Source organism: Ambystoma mexicanum, chromosome 13 (genome assembly GCF_040938575.1).
Source record: "Ambystoma mexicanum isolate Mex_15411 chromosome 13, UKY_AmexF1_1, whole genome shotgun sequence".
Taxonomy (NCBI): Eukaryota; Metazoa; Chordata; class Amphibia; order Caudata; family Ambystomatidae; genus Ambystoma; species Ambystoma mexicanum.
In genome coordinates, this window is record NC_090938.1 from 53,790,757 (window position 1) to 53,811,677 (window position 20,921).

A 20,921-nucleotide genomic window follows, 5' to 3' on the forward strand; every position below is an offset into this window, starting at 1 on the left:
CGCCATGCAGAAGAGAACCTGTAGGTGACCCCACATTCTTTCCACATAGCCAGCCTATACTTCGATTGCTGCCATGATCCGACTCAACTTCTTTAGGGAAGCCAACCCTAGTAAATATGCCGAGTAAAGCTTCTGCAACTGACTTGGCAGTTACAGTTTTCAATGGGATGGCCTCAGGATATCTGGTTGCATGGTCGACCAGCACCAGGATAAACCTATTGCCTGAGGATGTTTGCGGGTCAAGGGGACCAACAATGTCGATCCCTACCCTTTCAAATGGTACCCCCACAACTGGGAGCGGTACCAACGGAGCCTGGATTGTCGAGCCAACCTTACCAGACAACTGGCAGGAGGCACAACTCCTGCAGTGACTTTCTACTTGCACCCCCATCTTGGGCCAGTAGAAGTGCATGGATAACCTTTGCTTGGTCCTCTTCATACCAAGGTGACCAGCAAGGGGAACTTCATGCGCCAACTGCAGGAGGAAGGGCCTAACAGCAAGGGGAACCACCAACCTCCTATGGTCTCCTTCTGTAGACTCTGTGGGCTCACTATACAGGAGTCCACCTTCCCAATAAATCCTATGCGTCCCAGGAGGTTCACCCTCAAGCTGGGAGCAGGCCTGTCTCCTTAGGCCTTCCAGAGATGGGCACTCACGTTGGCCTTTACTGAATTCGTCCCTATCAGGACCTCCTTCAACTAACAAGTCTTTTAGTTCAGGATGATCGTTGGGGTCAAATACTTCAGGCATCGCCACCTCCTCGTCAGGCCCGGGCGATTGACCAACTTCCTCCACCGCAGTGGTAGGCGAGCTCGGGGGAATATTCTCTTTCCCTCGTCGTGACTTGTCGACTCCTTTCGCCTTGGGTTTCCCCTTTGGCTGGGGCGGCGTATTGGACTTGGCCAATGCTGCCCGTGCTTGAGACCGTGTGTAGGGTCTTTCGGCAGTGTCTCCTACGAGCCCTAAAGCTCTGAGATCATTACCTAACAAGACCTTTCCCGGGACGTTTCTCTGAATGCTCACTGGAATCCTGACTGCTGTACCATTTAAAGTAAGATTTACAGGTATTACTGGAAACATACGGAGGGGGCCGTCAGCCAACTTAGTGGGCATCAGAGTAGCTCTGGCAACTTCCTCTGAGTCTACCAAGGTAGAATCCACTACAGTGCGACTGCACCCACTATCCCTAAGAGCTGGAGTATCCACTCCATTGATCAGCACACTGTCTTTAAAGTAGTGCTTGGTATTATCCGGAATCCTAGCATAAGCCTCTGCGACTTTAGGCTCCCAGGAACCCAGGGACACTAAAACTACCTCAGCCTCTATCCCGCTGGGAAATGAGTCTGAGGAGAAGGATGCTCCTGTAATCTCTTCTTCCTCGTAGGAGGAGAAGGCCAGATTAGCGGAGTGGACCCCCAAAGGTCTAACCTTACAACGGGGATCCCCCTTCACGTGGTCAGTTGCTCCACAAGCAAAACAAGATCCATTGGGTCTGTTTACATAGGGAGGCTTATTGTAACCAGAGTTTTGTTTCGGAGGCTGACCTCCACTACCCTGTGAGTTCTCTTGTGTCCTACCCTTATTTTTCTTTTTGTGGCCCTTATGGGAAGAAGATTTAGCAGATTCTCCACCCTCCATATCTTTGGACTTTTTCCCTTCCTCCTGCTTACCAGGATGAGTTTTGTCCTTATGGGACACTCGATGTGACACCCATAAGTCGGCTGCAATGGCCAGCTTCTTAGGATCTATCTCCTTCGAATCGGCCAAATGCTGCTTAAGCTCCGGGGAAGAAGAAGCAAAAATGTGTTCCAGCATGACAAGATTTATCATGCCTTCGAAGGTAGAAACCTTATAACCTTCGACCCAGCCAGTTAAGTTTTTCAAGGATTCAGTGACATAAAATACCCAAGTACCACCTTCCTTTTTCTTATACTCTCTGAAACGTTTCAAATATTGGGCCGGAGTCTTCCCAAACTTTAAAATGAGAGTTTGCTTTAACATTGCGAAATCAGCTCGCTCAGCCTTCGACATTTCCATAATGGAACTACAGCCAGAATGGGGCAGTCTGCTGAGTAACCATGCAATCTTATCAGCATTGTCAACTTGTTGAACTTCGCATGCATACTCAAACGCATTCAGCCAGTCCATAATGTCATTCCTTTCTTCATACACACTGAGCAGATCTTTCGGAAACCGTGGATGAGAGGAAGCCCCAGACCCATGTCCAGGACCCTTGGACCCATTTGCAAACTGAAGCTTGGCCAGTTCCAACTGGTGATCCCTGTCTTTTTGTTTTTCTGCCTGTTCGATTTTTAGTTTGGCTATGCTGAATTCAAGCTCCTGCTGCCTAAACCGCAGCTCTTGCTTCTTGAATTCAAGCATAGCCTCCCCATCAGCACTGGCAGAGGAAACATTAGACATCACATCGTCCCTGTCCTCGTGGTCGCGATGGATCAGTGCAGCGGCAGAACCGTCGGTTCTACCAGTGAGAGCAGCCCCACCACCTTCTGCACTGTCCTCAGAAGTTATAGCGTCAAGCTGCACTTCTTGCCACGCCACGATTCTTTGGATCATTTCCAATTTCGTGCCTTGAGAGGAAACACCTCTCTCCGCACACATCTTCTTCAATGTTTCTGATTTGGAAGCATTTAAAGTTAACAAGGTATTTGTTTCCATACTGTTAGATAGGACTATGGCCTTTTTAAAGTTATACTACAACAATTCACTACGTGTCCTGGTTGGAATAACCTGAAATGCCCTAGTTCGTGCGCAACACTGGATACCTTCAGTCGTATCCCACCGCTGTACACCAATTTGTTAAGACGGATTTCTGAACTCTGTCCTGGTGGCGCAGAAGTTCAGAAGGCCAACCTAATTACTTGGAACAGGATAACCTCTGGACGAGCCAGACCAATCAAGGTAGCGATCGCGGCGGTCAAGACTAGGTCTCAAGAGGGGTGAGGGTGACTGAAAGCCCGCAATGAGCACACAAAGCAAGATCACTTACAAACTACTCCAAACAGTTGTTATATCAAAAATATATACACATTTATTTTAAGGCCTTTAAAATAATGACCGTAGCGAGAAAATCACAATATCACAATATTAAACCAACACATATCATAACAATACCATATATATACAAACACGACAGTCGCAAGCGTTACGACAGTCGCAAGCGTTATATGCACGAAATGTGTAGTCCACCTGAAAGGGAAAGAAAACAGGCAGTGCGATAATGCTTTAGACTCAGTTCGCCTTCAGAGGCACCTAACTAGATGGAAGTCCGAGCCCTGCGAAGAGTGGAGCCTTGTGCTCAAAGTACCTGCACACGCTGGTGCCAACGGGCAAAAGGAGAAGCTCTTCGGAGGAAGTCAGGCAGTTCGGGTTAGTGCACAACAGAAGGAGAACAGGTTCCGCGACTCAAGCGCAGCCTCCACAGTGAGCAGAAGCAGAGCGCGAGTACGGACAAAAGGGTGCTGTTTTTACACAGCGGGGAAAAGCAATGGGCTACTGCAGGAGGGCGACCAGATCCTAGCTATACTACTCACCGGTCCCCGATGCAAGCAGACCCAGGCTTCTCCACGTTAGTTTCAGCAGCTGGCAGGTTCAGAAGAGCCGGGAATGCCTCGTCGTCGTGTAGAGAAAAAAGACGTCCCAATCGAAGAAACCTGCACAGTTTTGTCACCACAGCAGGGCAACGGAGCGGCCGTGTGTATCTGAGCCAAATGTACACTACTCACTTCAGACTTGGGAACGCCAAGTGTACTAAGTGTGTGAGAGTGACCAGGACTCGAAATACAACACAACCTGGCGGCGGTTACAGAGCAGGACTCCCTTGTAAGCTGGTCAGTCAACTGGATGGCCCAGAGACGCTTCCGAAGGCTTACTGGCAGGAGATGATGAAGTCGCCGAGAATAGCTGTTCCTGCTATTCCAAAGGTCGAAGCACCAGTACAGGCCTTCTGGTTCGATCAAAGGAGGAAAGGGTTTCACAGGACGACAGCAGTGCAAAGGAGGAGTCCTTCAGCGGGTCACCAGCGATTCCTCGGTCCAGCCTCTTGGTTGCAGGATACTTGGCTCCTGTATTCCTTCGTTCGTGAGAACTCAGGAGATCGACATGGTAGTGGTGTTTCCAGCCCCCTCTTATCCACGGTTCCCTTCGCGCCAAAACGGAGGGGACCCAATGGGAGATCCGCTCATTAACACTCACACCATACGTGGACCAATCACGGACCACGGTGGTCCCAGGCATTCACACCACCCTAGACTCTCTAGCACCCAGGATGTGTATTGGGACCAGACATCCCAGCCCACACCCTGGAGGCACACAAAATACATGTAGAAGCCCGCGAAAGCATCCGTGTTTCGCGGGAAAGTACATGCCCAAATAAGGAAGGCCCCGGGTCGCTCGACCTGGGAAAGGTGAAGGGAGCAAGACGGTCAGTGGACAGGACAAAGGAGCCTCGTGGTCTGGCCATTTTGGGAGCCAGGCCACCATTTTGGGTTCAGCGCGAAAAATGCGCTCAGAACGCCAAAAGGAGCTCAAAATACACAAAACGATCGCTGCCACCATTCCAATCCCTGAATGACTTGCACTGATCAAATACAATCCTAAATGAGTATCTAGGGCCTGTAGAAGGCTAGAGACCCAAGAGAGCGGTAACTTAGCTTTCAGTGCCCTCTTGTGTCATGTTGCACGAAAGCCGCAACATGGTAAAAGAAACTACGGGAAACAGCGTTCCCCGGCACTGACTGTCTTAAGGGCATGTCAGTTTCCCCATAAGAAAAGGAGCGAAAGCCCAGAGGAGTGCGGCAGAAGGCTGCACTTCTCTGGCAAAGTCAAGAACAAGGTGAAAAACAACAGCAAAAAGTTTAGAGGTTGCCACATGGAAGGAAAATTACCTACAATTACGAAATCTTTCCTAACACTTCCCCAAGTTCAAAACAGTTCCAAAAGGCCTCAGGGTTCCCTTCGCAAAGAGTTCAACACAGTTCACAAAGTCTCAGGGTTCCCTTCCCCAAGAAGTCTGCTCTTCCAGCTTCAAAACTACAATCAGTTCAAATTGCCTGGCTTTCAAAACAGTTCCAGTTCAACTTCTTAATCATCCAGGCTTTTCAAACGTTCACGTAGATTGCTCTCTTTCTTATTCACTTCAGCAACTGTTCTAAAATACAGCTTCTTCATCCATGATTTCATTGGCTTTTTCAAGCAGAGGCCACTCTATCTAGGTGCAGTTGTTGGACCACCCGGTCCACCCATTACAAGTCACGCAACGATAGCCCTTGGCACTTTGTTATGCTTCTGTATTCTTTCTGATTCTCCTTGGCAGTCTCTTGGCTTTGCCACAACGTGTATCTCACACATCTGACTCCGTGGTGTTTACCCTTTTTCCACCACCTTACTTTCAAATTATTCATCAGTGCTCATCACTTTCTTCATAAATGCTTTTCACATGCTTTTGTCTTGTGCTGTATTTTAAACAGCTCATCACATCTTTCCTTTAGTTTGGTATTCAATCATGCTTGTTGCACTCTGAAAAGTACTTATACCACTTTGCAGCTTGTGCAGCATTCAAAATCCTTTAATTTGGTCTTCCACAATAATTGTAATGGTTTTCGGTTTGTTCGACATTCACTTATGCCTGCTTCCAGCCTCTGGAGTGCCCTGATATGAGTGTTCCCTTCTTTGCACTCAGCGGTATGCTGCCGCTCCGGCGGGCTTCTTGTTTCTTCTCCCCGGCTTCCCTTCGCTCCACTTGTACTTTACAGGAGCCCCAGAGAGCAGCACTTGCCATCCTTGAGTCTTGCTGCACGTAGGTCCACTCTTCCACGGCAGACGCTACCAGCAGCCTGCGGCGATCAGGAGAATTCAGTGTCCCACAGCTCCTGCTGTGGACACCTGGTCCAGAGGACTGCAGGCTTCTTGACCCTCTTGTGGCCAGCCTTGGCCCCGCTGTCTCTTGCCCACTCCAACTCGGCGGTTCCATGTGTTAATTCCGCCGCAAAAATATCGCGATGCAAAAATATCACCATATTTTTGCGGCGAAATTCACACATGGACGCTGCGGGGGGCACCCCTGCATCATTTTTTAATGTGCGGGGGCACCCCCGCAACCCCCGCTCCCACAAATTATCCCCCGCAAAAATATCGCCTATGGCGAGACAAACGGCCATATGTACGGCGATATTTTTGGTGGGGACATTTTTTAGGGATACCAACTCAGCACGGCTTCCTTGCAGCTGGTTCCACTCCAGCCCGCTCCGCTTTTGCAAGCTGCTTCCTTCTCGCCTGGTCATTTCTCCCTCTTTGCTCAGCGGCCCCTCCTTTTATAAACGTGGAACTTGTTAAATGGTTGCAGGTGCAAGTCCTTCACTTCAGTTGCCCATGTGTGTGTGGCCTTGATTCATGTACAGACATGTTATGTCATACAAAAGAATTGCTAAGCAGAGATACTGTTCACCATTTCTAAACTCACTGCCAAATTCCACAAGGACCAATTCAGAGGATCTTGAGATGTTTGAGTCACCCATGAGCACCCCCCTCCACCCCGTCTGACTATGCTGGCCTCCTAATAATGCAACACAACACAGTCGAGAGCTTTAATTAACTTTTTGAATGCCAATGGGCAATCTTAAGAAGCACCTACAGACGGCGCAGTGTAGAGGTTATGTGTTTAGAGGAAGAGAGTTGAATCCGCAATAGAGCCGTGACTTCCTACAATTGGGAGTCGCTTTAGAATTACACGAACGCTGATATTCCAGCCCCTCGGACCGGTTGCCTCCCACAAAAGATTGAAGAGTTATTGTAGCTAATTGGACCAACTCACAAATACACAGTGCCAAATTTCTCTTTGTCAGCTTTCCCAAAAACGTGAAGATGCCACCTCCAAAATGGCCCAAATAAGCTAGTTAAACAGTATAAAGCTCTTAGATCTTGGGGGTGCCTCTGATACTTGAGGGATACTCCTGCCCCATACACAAATATCTCCAAAATAAAACCCCAAATCACTTCTCCCCTTCCCCAAAAAACATGCCACCCCTTGATACACCCTCCACTCAACCAAGTAGAGGCTACTGCACACCACCAGGACATCGTGCACCCCTAGTAGGGTAACAAGAGTCTTAACCCAGATCATCCATTTATAGAAAGTGTTACCAAATGGACCCCGATGTGCGATTATTGCCTGAAAACCACTGCTTCTAAATTCCTTGCGTCTACTCTTTGCGTGAAGAATAAGCAGATCTGCACTAATTTGGTTAATTCATTCATCCATTCAGCCTCATGGATTTCATGCAGTGGCCAGGAGGCCTGGTTGGCTGGGAGCATAAAGTGATCATGATCTACGCGCCTAGCTCTGAATCAGCCGCAGGGCTCCACATTGCCCAATATTTGGGTATCACAGACTACATGAATTTGCTGGTCATTTCTCCCTCTTTGCTCAGCGGCCCCTCCTGTTATAAACGTGGAACTTGTTAAATGGTTGCAGGTGCAAGTCCTTCACTTCAGTTGCCTGACTATAGGTAAGACTTTTAGATGGACACGTCCGGCTATTACAATGGTACTCCTCCACAGCCTTCTTCCCTGTCTCAGTACCAAAGTGGTGTGAATGACTGAAAGTGTACATAACTCCCAGTTGCATCCTACTCGTCCCAGTCTTAAAGTGAAATGGCTCTGGAACATTTTGTGTGCATGAAAGAGGCAAATACTGACAATAGACTAAGAAGAGGTGAAATGTGGGGTGCCTTTTGATATGGAAAAGGAGGATACCATGACTCACCCAAAGACATCCTCTCCCCACTTCCAGGCTCCCTCCACCCAGCTGATCCTCCTTTGCATATCCACCCCGAGGGCCAGGATCCAAAAGCGAAGGCCTTTCCCTGGCCACCTGAGAGGAGGACTATGGGGAAGAAGAGGGGAGGACGCCACCAGGTTCTTCATAGAGTTTTAAACATTTTAAATGATTGATTCAAATGTTTTTTTGGGAGGCCACAGGGGCCGCGTGCATGGCTGTAGCCTAGCACCTTGCTCCAGTGCCATGGGGTTGAAAATGGCTTAGAGCTCCCATTCTAACCCCGCCCCGCCTTGATTGAAGGACAGAGGATCTGCACTTGTCGGAGTAGCTGTGGCCATGCTGGGCAAAATCTGGGCACTTTTGGCCCAGGGGTAGCCGAAAAGCCAGCTTCGAAAGGGCAGCGCGGCGAGTGAGTTGGTCGTCTCCGTTGTGGAGCTCCGTGCCAGTGCCACCCCTGACTCATGCTGGATCGAGGTGTGCACCCGGGCCTATGATTCTAGGCCCGCTGCTGGTGTCTGCGCCTGGAACTCAGCCCTGCTGACCCAGCAACTTGCGATGGAGCTCTGAGCTGCAAACTCTGTGGCGGGGGTGGGGGAGGAGACATGCTGTGCATGCAGGGGTCTGCAGAGCAAAGGAATCTGCTATAGGAGCAGTGGGCTTCAGAGTGGCTGGCTCCCTAGCTGGTATTTCGGCCGCGGCTGGGGACCACCTGGCTGCTCCATGCCAGGCAGAGGAGCTGCATTGGATTGCGCCTCCATGGCAGAGATAGGAGTGGAGGAGTTGGAGGGGGCCAGTGCAACGGCCACACGGTGTGCGAGACCGTTCTGGCCCCCAGAACAGCAGTGGAAAAGACAGTGAGGTGACCTGCTGCCCAGAGGAGGGAAGTCCTTGCACTTGTTTGCTTTTACCCGGATGGACTGGAAGTCCTCACTCTAGAGGTTTCCATTCTTCGGTCCCAGTCAGATCCTCCCAGTCGACCATGGCAGAGGCACCTGCCGACCCGGTGTCATTGTAGAAGGACATTGCAGCCTTGCTGAAAGAGATCTGAGGGATGCGTGCTGATATGGGGGGCTCCTGGACACGTTAGACAAATGGGTCGACAAGATCGATGATAGACTGCCTACCTTGGAAACAAACCAAACCTCTCTTGACACAGTGGAACTTCAAGTGGACATGCGACTCTTGGAACTTGAAAGGAGCGATTCATACATGACACTCAAAATGGATGATTTAGAAAACCGTGAAAGGAGAAACAATTTGTGTTTTTTTGGGATCCAGCAGACAGTGGGAGAAATAGAAAGACCTTAAGAGGACAATTTATGAGGTGATCAAGGGTTTATAGTGAAAAAACCGAATTACAAAATCTCGAAAAAAAAAATCTCGAGTCCAAAATCTCGAAAAAAAAAAAACCTCGAATTTTTTTTTAATACGTTTTTATTTCGAAATGGGGGGGTTCCCCCCCAACCACCCTTTTTTTTTTATTTAACCCGTTTTTTATACTTACCTGAACCCACAAATACATATAAATAAATAAATAAATAAATAATTCGAGATTTTTTTTTTCGAGATTTTGGTTTCGATATTTTTGTGATTCGATATTTTGTTTTCGGTTTTTTGACCGACCACCGTGATCAAGCTCCTGTTTGGTGGCGATACTACTGTTGAGCTCACAATTGACAGGGCTCATCATGCTGGGGGGTAGGAGCCCGAGGTCTGTAGTGGCTGGCTTCCACTACTACGAAGAAAAGACGAGAATCCTGGAAAAGTTGTGGAAAGAGGTTACAGTCTCTCTCAGATCCCCCAAGTTAACTATTTTCCAGGACCTTTCTGCTTTCACCCTGGCGAGGAGAAGAATGTGTGCTCCCCTCACTCAATGGCTCAATTAGAAGGCAGTCCGTTGGTGGGGACTTCCTTTTTCTATCTCTTTTGAATATGAGGGTCATAAATGTGAGCTTATCATGGAGGATGATATCCAAAGGCTTAAGAGTGAGCTTATGGGCTCCCCGGATGTGCAACTCCATCAGGAGGATGATTCTCATAGTGATGGATTTCAAAAGGTGAAGGGGGGCAGACGAAGTCGAGTCCCTGGATCACTGACATTTTTAAAATGTAATACTCTCCTAAGGGGCGACTCTTGAACTTATTGAGGTGCTTTGTGTTCTTCACAGCATGCCGCACCCTGGCCGTGGCTGACTCCCCATCCTGCCTTCAGGCTTAATTTGTTTGGGAATATTCTTGGGTTGGTCGGGCTGGTTTAGGGTGCGGGCGGACCAGGGGCCTAAGCATGTTTGAAGGGTGGGAGAATATTTATGTTTTAGTTGGCTGTGGTGGCGGAAAGTGGTATAGGTTTCACTATGTGTGCAGTGGTTTGATCGTTTTGTGGGGAGTAAGAGTGGGCTCTTACATGAGAAGGGACATATTGTGGTTTCTCTGTGGTCCGGGAAGGCCTGGTGGCCCAGTCCTAGACCAGTGAGGCTAACTGGGTGGGGCTGGATGCCGAGGGGGAGGGGGAGAGGTCAGGGGTTTAGAGGGGGTGGGGGTGGTGGGACATTGGTATGGGGCAGGTTTGGCTGGGAAGTTGTAGGACCTGGGAAGTATTTTTTCTTCAGGGTGCGTTCATTTGTGGACCTGATTTCCGGGGGGTCATAGTGATGACAGTTGTGATTCGGGGTGGGTGGGCACCCAGTGGAGTAACTTAGCTGAAAATGTTGGGGGGGGGCATGTCATCTGAAGAAAAGGTGCCCCAGCCAAATGAATGGGGACAATATGGTGTGCCATGAAAGTTGGGGGGACAAACACCCCGTTCCCCCCCCTAAAATTACACCCATGGGGGCACGGCCTGAAGTGAATGTGAAGGGATTGAACTCTCTAAGCAGTCATTGGGCCCCAGAGGGTTTCGGAGAGTGGGAATGGATGTCCTCTTCTTTCGGGAGGGAAGGAGCTTCCCATGTGGTCTTATCGGACAGGTTTATTGGGCATTGAATGACTCCAAGAAGGGTGGGTGGGCATCCTTCTCCATAAGAGATTGAGGATGGAGGAGGTAACTATGTGGAAAAGTGATGATGGATGCGGGTCGCAGGGTTTTTCAGGGGAGTACGGCTCAACGATTTATGCCCCCAACCTGGACCAATTGTGATTTCTGACAGCAATGCCTGCGAGGGTGGCAAGAGATTGCAGGGGGCATCTGATAGTGGGGGGAGACTCAAAAAGTGGGGTGACCCACAGCTCGATCAACGTCTGCTGGGGGAGGTAGGTGGCAGGGTACCCCCGGTGGGGTGTGAAGACACCACAGTCTGCGCAATGTGTGGCGTCTGTTTCATTCCCGGATAGAGGTTTCACTTTTTCACTTTTTACCTGCCGCCCCATGGGACCTATACCCACATTGATAATAGTTGTATTGCACATAAGCTCTGGGGCAGAACCCTGGGGAGGGAGATCCTCTTGTGGCTAGGGTTGAGTGCTTGCCATCCTTGTGGAGGTGTAAGGACTCGCTTTGGAAGTACGCAGTATTCAAGGAAGAAGTTGAGGGAGCCATTAAGGAATATTTCCTTCCAAACGACAGGCGGATTTGTGTACCATTTGGGACACGGCTAAGGTGACATGGAGGGCATGGCTGATAAGGGAAGGTGCCCGGAAGAAAAGGGTAAGGACCTTGCTAGAAAATAGGCTGCGCACAGAGGATGGTGTCCTTGAAAGGGTTATACAGGAGTCGGATGCCAGAGTGGGGGAATGGATAGAGTAGGGGAGGGGCAAAAGTGAGGAGTCGAGGTTGTTGGAGGGGTTAAGATTGTTCGAAAGCTTCAGTGTTTGTGGCAAAAGTACTATGAGAAGGAGGATAAAGCGGATGTGCTGCTGGCAGCCCGTCTCTGTGGACAGCGGCGGGCTGAAAAGGTGGGTAAAAGCAGTGCAGGGAAAGGAGGGGTGGGCCTACACTGAATGTGGTCTGCCTTCCGGAGATGAGGCCTGAATACGCGGCAGGTACGGACGCTCCTATGACAGGGGAGGAGATTTTGACGGCTCTTCGCCATTTGTAGTTGAGGAAAGGCACCGGGGGAGGGTGGTTATACGCCAGGATTCTATAAATCGTTTTCTGGGGAGCTGGTACCTCACTTAACAAGGTTATTTAATCATATCTTTTCATTGGGCGGGCCCCAGGTTCTTTTGTATGGGCCCTTATTACAGTGCTACCTGAGGAGGGTAAAGATCCCTTTGCTTGTGGGTCTTATTGTCCCTTCTCCCTTCTTAATGTGGATGCAAAAATATTTACCCAAGTTCTTGCCACCATCTTAGACGTACATATGCCTCGCCTGTCCACTCGGATCTGATGGGATTTATAAGGGGGCACCAGGGAGCGGATACAATGCGGAAATCCCTGCATCTGATTGACTAGGCGAAGGGGGACAATCCCACGCTGCTCTCTATCAATACCAAGAAGGCTTTCAACAGAGTTGCCTGGGCCTTTTTGGAGGCGGTCCTGCGCAAGTTTGGATTGGGGAATAGGGTGATGAATGGGGTTTTGTATTCTAGTCCAAAAGCGTGGACGTTTTTCCTGCGGGTTTGACTGGGGCTGGGGCACAAGATAGGGCTGTCCCCTTTCACCCCTTCTTTTTGCACTCTTTGGAACCGTTGGCCCAAAGGTTGCGGGAAGATCCGCGGGAGGAAGGTATTAGAGTGGGTGAGGTGGAGTATAAATTTGGACTATATGCGGATGACATCCTGCTGCTGCATCTCTGGAACCCATGGGTATTGGCCCCAGTGGCGGTTGAATTGATTGACCAGTATGGGGTATCTCAGGGTTTAAAGTTAATATGGGCAAATCTATTTTGTTTCCCTTTGACCAGGGGGGGGGATCAGGATACACGGTGGCTGGATCGGTTGGGAATGAAGATGAGAGAGGACCAGCTCTGTTACCTGGGGGTAAGAGTCACACAGGATGATCAGGGGTTGTATGAGGCCCTCCCTTGTTGCAGAGGGTGTTTGAGGACATGGTGAAATGGAATAGACTTACTATATCATGGATGGGACGTCTTAATGCCATAAAGCTGAATCTCCTCCCAAGACTGTTCTATCTATTACACATGCTGCCCAGTGGGGTTCCCGACTCCATGTTTAGAGACGTAAATGGACTCCTTTTAAGGTTTTTATGGCAAGGGAAAAAAGCATGGGTGCTGTATGATGATTTGGTGTTGCCGAAAGAGAAAGGAGGGGTGGGTTTTCCCAACCTGCACTTGTAGCATAAGGCGGCTCATCTTCGGGTTGTGGCACTGCATTTGAGGGATCAGGTGAAGCTTCAATGAGTTGGGTTGGACAATTTCCATCTTCGACCAGAAATGGTGGGGGAGTGGTTGTGGACACTGAGGGACTAGCTCCTGCGAAGGATGAGAAGGTGATCCTATATTGGAAGTTGTCTGGAGTATTTGACGTAAGGGGCCTGAGATGCTGGGAGTCATGACCTGGCTCTCCCCGTTGAGCCATTTATGGGCTCTAGGGGTGAGGGAGTATATTCCGAATTTGGAGAGGTCCAGTGTTGGTTCGAGGCAGGCTTGGAGAGGGTGGGACAGTGGTGGAAGAAGAACCCTTTTCTTACGATCTCGGAATTGGAGGAGGCCCTGGGCATTGGGAAGTTGTTTGTTTTTTTGTATTTGCAATTGAAGGGGGTAATTATGGCGGAAGGCTGGAAGGCGTTGGTGCAGCATGGTTTTTCTCGAATGGAGATGACAGGCTTGATCTCACTGTTGTATGGTACCCTGGTGGAGGCAGGAAAGGGGAGTACTGATTGACTGTTATGTAGGTGGTAAAGAGACCTGGGTTTGGAGTTGGATGGCGCTTTGTGGCACAACAACTCTGTTGTAGGGAATTTAAGGTGTTGGTTGCCTGCCAGTAGAAGCTCCGCGCTGACACACTGTTACATAGGTAGCAATATGATCTGGTACGCCTTTCTAAAATATTTGCTGGGGTGAGCCCACTTTGTTGGCACGATTGTCGTGTGCGGGCCCATTATTGGCATATGTGGTGGGAGTGTGCGAGGGTGCAGGTGTTTTGGGATGAAGTGCTTGGATAGACAAGGAGATGGATGGTGTGGCTTAGGAACGTAAGCCGTTGCGGGTGCTGTTTGGCTAGGAGGAAATTGAGGGGGACTATCGGGGGTTGGTGCGCCTGGTACACTGCTTACTGTTGGCAGCTGGGGCATGCTTGGCTATGCAGTGGAAGAGGTAGTCGTTACCTGGAAAAACAGAATGTGCCTCATTATAACGTTGACGGTGATGGTATGAACGGTGCCGGTAAGGCACCGGCACCGTTCATACCGTCCTGCCGCATTCCGAGTTCTGCTCGCGGGTTCCTGACAGCCTGCCAGGTCTTACCTGGCGGGTTGTAGGGCACCCGCGAGCAGAACTCGTGATTCCACCAGAACCGTTATCAATGATAACGGTGCCGGTGCAACCATGCTCCCCACCCCTATTCTGCCCTATGGGGCAGAATGGGGATCAGGGAGCCCGGCATTACTGACAACCGCGAATGGGCAATTACCGGCCCATTCATCTCGTAATGGGCCGATTATTGCCCAATCGCGGAAGGCAGTGCCGGTAGCGAGCATGGCGGTAGCCGTGCCTGCCATGCTCGTAATGAGGCCCAATGGGTAAATATGGCTACAAATATTTAAGTAATGGAAAGGGTTACGACAGCCGTTCACGGATCGAAGTGTGGAAAATGGGGGTGGAATGGAGTGAATTCTGCACCAGGTTTATGCGCGTGTGTGGGTATGTGTTGCGGGACAAGGAGTGATGCTTGGGTTACAGATAGTTGTGTGGGCGGTGGGTGCTCGGCCCTTCTCTGTGAGAGTGGGAGTCATGGGGTGGTGACTGCCACTGCCAGTCCCAGAAGCAGAGACAGCAGCCTTGCGCTGGCCATTTGGGGGTGTCCAGGACTACTATCTCCTGTTGGCGTGGTAGAGTGAGGAGCACCTTGAACAGAAGTGGAACTGTGCACTCTAATGTCGCTTCACTGTGCATTGTTGGAAGAAATCCTTTGCGGACCATTCCTGGTGATTTTGGTGGCAGCTGACACAATGGCCCAACTGAGTGTTCGGTCTTTGCGCAAACTGATCTACTATTTAAGGGCGCCACGGGGTTGGCATGTATGCGAAGCTACCTGGACCAAGGTCCAGGGTTGTTCAATTCTAGGCCTTGAGGGCTGGATCCATGTTGGGTTTTCAGGATACCCCCTCATTAATATTCACGAGAGGAATGTGCACACAATGATTCTAAATGTATGCAAATTTGTCCTCAGGAAAGCTAATGTGGGATATCACGAAAACCTGCCAGGATTACGGCCCTCGAGGCCTGCAGTTGGACAACCCTGGGTCTTTGCAGCTCACAGAGTAATAAAAGTCCCGTGCCATCACCTCACTGAAAAGTATCTCGGGCCGGAACAGACGGCTTTTGCATTGCCGAAGGTTCCCGCCGTAGCACAATTGCAGAAAATGGTGGTGTGCAAACCAGTTGCCCAAGTCACGCGAGAGGCGGATGCCCTCCATTTTAATGTGGCCAAAAAAATACCTTTCTGGTTTTTACCAGTCAGGAACCTTTTGATGATTATTGCCTGCGTTTTGTAGCTTGTCAGTTGATCGCTCCTTTTTGGTTTTGCTTGTAGGAGTACGGATTAGGAGGGCGAGTGGATGCGAGGGGGGACACACCTCCGGTGGGAGTTATTTGTCTTTCACCCATGGGCAGGCTCACCCTTCGAGTCATTTCCACCCACTACCTGTCGCTCCCCGCCCAGGACACACCCTTTCAGGATGTCTTTATGTTAGCTGTATCACCCAGTGAATTCCAAGAAAAAGTAAGGTAAAAATACCGTACTTAAGACTGGTGCTCTCAGTTGACCTTAAATAAGGTTGCTCAATCATATATAGCTCTTGCGTAAAATAATTCAAATGTCAGACAAAATATATTTCCAAATGGTACAAAGTTTTTCCAAGAGAAATGTTTAATTCACATTTCCTGGTTTTATATCTTTCTTGATTAGTTCAGATATTGCGAGGCAACTCAAAATCGATAGGTCAATTATTAACAATAGTACATATGCCAATGCATTTCGGTCTGAGACCATCTTCAGGGCTGTACTGAAGTGAGTGTAGAATCTGCACCGTGTTAACATCAATTATTCATCAGAATACACATAAATATAATAGATAATTCAAAATAAAGCAAGGCACATACCCCAAATAGATCCAAATGGATGTTGTACATGTAAGAGAAAAATAAATATGAAAAATATGTCAACATACATTATATCGCTAACCATTCATAGTTGTTTTTCCTCTTTGTATTTTGTGTCCTGTACCTGCTAATTGTGAGTTGTCCTCTCCTGTGAATGCGTTCGTAGAACGTCTCCAGTGTTCCTGTTAATTGCCAGAGGGGAATATATATTACTATTATTCTAGCTATATCCAATTGAGAAGCTATTTCAACCTGAAAAGTTAAATGGGCTCTTACCTGCACTCGTATGATTCGCGCGCGGGACCGATCGCGCTCCCTGTGAGAGCGAAAGTGAACTGCGCGCGGCCAAAAAATGCTTTTAAGGGTAGTCATGGGAACCTGGGCGGGGCGTCGAGCAGCAGCAAAGTTGCTGTCGCACGTACGCCTCGGGACCCACCGCCCTACGGGAGCGCAGGGGGGCGGGACTGTTGCCATGACCCCAAGGTGTGTGTGTGCTCTGTGTTACTGATGATGGAATTAACTCGAGTGAAAGAGAGGTGTGGATAAAGCCTAGGCAATTAGTGGAAACTATACACGTGACTTCGTTCTATATCTGTGTATATGTTCTATGAATGTCAACAAATGTAGGTGTCAAAATAAGGATAGATACTGGTTGTGTGGAGTGGATCATGCGATCCATACCCATTCATACACTCCTAAATATTTTAAACTGTTGCATGATGTGCAATTAATACATGTAAGTGCAAAAACACCAGAAAACAACACCAAGTTCAATCACACGTTTTCAATGTGTCCCCAGTTGTATCTGGATCTAAGTCCATTGCGCTTCTTCATCCACGAAGAATTCAAAGACTTATTCTTGAACCAACCGTGAATCTGGCTTTTTTAGAGAAAACACATATAATTGATCTCTTCATTGATTCCCTTCGGTGTAAGGGAACTTAGTCTGTCTATCCAAAACGTTTCTCGTTGATCAATTCTTTTTTGTAGATCCTCGTATCTTTCTCTTCTTTGGACTCTTTCCAGGACTACAAATTTAATCTGTGCCAGATTGTGTTGTTTACTCTGCCAGTGTCTTGCTACTGCAGAGCTTGCAGTCTTGTTCCTGATACAAGATCTGTGTTCGTTCCACCTGATCTTTGCTGTGCGCTGTGTTTGTCCGACGTAGTATAAACCACAAGGGCATTTAATTCCATATATGATTCCTGCCGTGTCACATGTGGCATAGCATTTCAATTTGATTTTTTCTCCAGTATATGGATGATTTATGGTTTGTCCTTTCATGATATATCCACAGTTGCTGCAGTTGAGGCATGGAAATGTACCTATGCGGTCCGTGCTTCTCTTCTTTTGTGGGGGTCTCGTGTGGACTAATCTGTCTTTCAAATTAGAACTTCTCTGGTAGGCAAATGTGGGGGTTTCTTTAAATAGGTGTTCTACCCTTTTATCACATGTAACAGTGTTCCAATTTTTCTTTATGATTGACTTAATCCGATTGCTTTGGCGTGAATATTTCGATACAAACACCAGTGGGGGAGAGATATCCTGTTTGTTGATTTTGGGTTTGAGTAATTCTTCTCTATCTTGTGTAGCCGTGCGTATTTCTGCTGATGTAACTTCCTCTGTTGAATAACCGCGGGCTAGAAATTTCTTGCCCATTTCTCTCACAGCTCTTTCGTATTCACTTTGGTTACTCACAATCCTTTTCACTCGAAGCAACTGACTGTAAGGTAAATTCTTGATCAGACTGGGTTGATGAAAACTGAGTCTATGTAGCAGACTGTTCCTATCTGTGCTTTTCCGATAGATAGTGGTTTGATATCCAGTTTCTGTGACATTAATCTCAACGTCCAGAAAATGAATAGATTTACGTGAATATTCGTATGTGAACTGTATACGTGGGTCTATGTTGTTGATGTATCCAAAAAATTCTAGTAGGTGTGATTCTGTGCTCTTCCAGATGCCGAAAATATCATCTATGTACCGGATCCAAGTGATAAGTTCTTGATTCCATACGTTGTTTGTCAGAACATGTTCTGTTTCGAATTTGTGCATGAAGGAGTTTGCATATGAAGGGGCCATGGTTGCCCCCATGGCCGTGCCTGCAACCTGTAAGTAAAATTTATCTTTAAATTGGAAGTATGAATTGTTACTAATGAATTCCAACAATCCCATAATGAACTCTTTTTGTGCAGGTATTTCTCCTTCCCTCAGGAGCATCCACTCCACCGCTTCTCTGCCCAAGTCATGGGGAATCGATGTATATAAGCTTTTTACGTCTACTGTGAAGCAAATGTTGTCGTTGTTGAATGGAACACTTCTTAGGTGTTGTAGGAAATGAGTAGAATCTTTGATGTAGGTACTTGTCTTTTGAATCAAAGGTTGCAAGAAATAGTCAATGTATTTTCCGAGTGGTTCGAGGATGCTGTTGATTCCGGCTACTATAGGTCTTCCCGGAGGTTTCTGTGTATCTTTATGTATCTTCGGAAGAGTATAGAAATGAGGAACTTTTGGATATGTATTCGTCAGAAATTTCTTTGTATTATGATTTATCCATTCCAATTCTTCTGCTCTTTCCAAAAGTTTGTCCAGGTTACCCCGAATCTCCTCTGTAGGATCTGCGTCTAGTGATGCATAGGTGTTGATGTCCCCAAGCTGTCTAAAGCATTCTTCTTCATAATCGCTTGTATTGAGTAGAACTAAGCCTCCTCCTTTATCTGCAGATCGTATTGTTATCCTGTCATCTCCATACAAGTTCTTAATGAGTTCCAACTCATGAGGTTTCATGTTCTGATTTCTCGGATGCCTGAATTTGATCTTTTCAAGGTCTCTTGTGACCTGTTTCTGGAAGATATCCACCGAGGGGACTGTTATTGGTGGGATAAAATTGCTCTTTCCTCTGAATTCTTTGAAGTCTGAATCTTCTGTATTTCTAGGATTCTCTTCCTCTAGTTCACTGAAAAAAACTTTCAATTTCATTTTACGAACCAGTTTGTATAGTTCAATCTTAGAATCAAATAGGGTGCTGTCGTATGTAGGAACAAAACTGAGTCCCTTTTGTAATGTTTTAATTTCAGACAGGGTTAGATTTCTAGAGGACAAATTAATCACTATGTTCTCTTCTGTTGTTGTCTCGTATTCGGTTTTGTCTTTTGCCTTCCTTTTCCCCCTTCTTGTTCTCTTCTTCCTAATCCTAAAAAAGGCTCTCTTTCTCTGTTCGGTGTTTCAGTTGGGTCTGCTGTACTTGATGCTCCTGGTGTAGCTTCTTCTTCTTGATTCTGTATTTCTCTCTCAGTGTCCGTTCCAGAACTAGAAGTCTCGCTTGTGAAGTTTTGTTTTGGTTTCCTTATTGGAGGGCCATATTTTTCCATCCATGTATAAACTTCATCTTTGAGATAATCGTAAGTATCCCGTTTGAATTTTCGGATTTTTTTGGTTTCTAATTCCGTCTTGTACCCAGATAATTTCTTGTTGATGTCTTCCAAGATGGAATCTACTTCTTCTCTATTTAATGTTGCCACTAAAGACTTCTCAATTTCTAAGATCTCCTCTCCCAGATCTTTAAGGTCTTTGGCCAGTTCTTGTATGGTTAATAAAATCAAATCCAACGAACATTTATTCAGTATAGCCTCCCACTTCTTTACGAAAGCTTTACTTTCTTTGCATAAGGTGGGCCTCAATTGTAGACGTAGACCTCTTGGTATTCTTTGACTTTTATGATATCTCCCCAGTGTTATCGCATGTAGTTTACGATTGATCTCTTTTCTTATTAGATATTCTAGCTGTTTAATTTGACTGGTTGGATCCTGTTTCTTATTGCTTGTGCCACTAAATCCACTGTCGGTGATGAGACCTAAGATTTCGTTCGCCTCTTCGGCTGTGAAGCCTAGCGTGTCCGCTCTATTTGTCGTTAAGCCTTCAATGTCCGCAAATGACATTATTCTTGATGATTATGGTACTGTAGAGGATTTCTAAAATAAATTCTTTAAAGAGATGTGTGCCTCCACCTTGGATATGCCTAGGCCAAGTTACAGAAATACAATGTGAAGGTGGGCACCACAGTAGTTAGGTCCTTTAATATAGATAAAGTTCATTTAGGAAAATTGTGTAATATTTTAACCTGGAGCTGCCAGTCTATGATTGATCCTGTGGCATCCGGATCACACTAAACGAATTCCAAGAAAAAGTAAGGTAAAAATACCGTACTTAAGACTGGTGCTCTCAGTTGACCTTAAATAAGGTTGCTCAATCATATATAGCTCTTGCGTAAAATAATTCAAATGTCAGACAAAATATATTTCCAAATGGTACAAAGTTTTTCCAAGAGAAATGTTTAATTCACATTTCCTGGTTTTATATCTTTCTTGATTAGTTCAGATATTGCGAGGCAACTCAAAATCGATAGGTCAATTATTAACAATAGTACATATGCCAATGCATTTCGGTCTGAGACCATCTTCAGGGCTGTACTGAAGTGAGTGTAGAATCTGCACCGTGTTAACATCAATTATTCATCAGAATACACATAAATATAATAGATAATTCAAAATAAAGCAAGGCACATACCCCAAATAGATCCAAATGGATGTTGTACATGTAAGAGAAAAATAAATATGAAAAATATGTCAACATACATTATATCGCTAACCATTCATAGTTGTTTTTCCTCTTTGTATTTTGTGTCCTGTACCTGCTAATTGTGAGTTGTCCTCTCCTGTGAATGCGTTCGTAGAACGTCTCCAGTGTTCCTGTTAATTGCCAGAGGGGAATATATATTACTATTATTCTAGCTATATCCAATTGAGAAGCTATTTCAACCTGAAAAGTTAAATGGGCTCTTACCTGCACTCGTATGATTCGCGCGCGGGACCGATCGCGCTCCCTGTGAGAGCGAAAGTGAACTGCG